A 282-nucleotide genomic window follows, 5' to 3' on the forward strand; every position below is an offset into this window, starting at 1 on the left:
CCTGACTCATGGAGCTGTGATCACAGCTCTGTCCCCAGACTGCCTCGGTGCAAATCCCAGTTCTCTCTCTTCCTAATGTGGGACCCCGGGCAATCACTCTCCACTGCTGTAAAACGAGGATAAAAACTTTGACGGTAAATATGAATGTGGCTGATTATTAGCTAACAGGATTTTTGTTAGTTTTGTCAGGAGGGATACTGGTATTTTGGAAAATGTCCTTATCTAGAGATGCATCCTGAAATATGCATCTCTTAAACACTTAAAACACTTAACCCTTGCTTT

Source organism: Nomascus leucogenys, chromosome 17, assembly GCF_006542625.1.
Source record: "Nomascus leucogenys isolate Asia chromosome 17, Asia_NLE_v1, whole genome shotgun sequence".
Lineage (NCBI taxonomy): Eukaryota > Metazoa > Chordata > Mammalia > Primates > Hylobatidae > Nomascus > Nomascus leucogenys.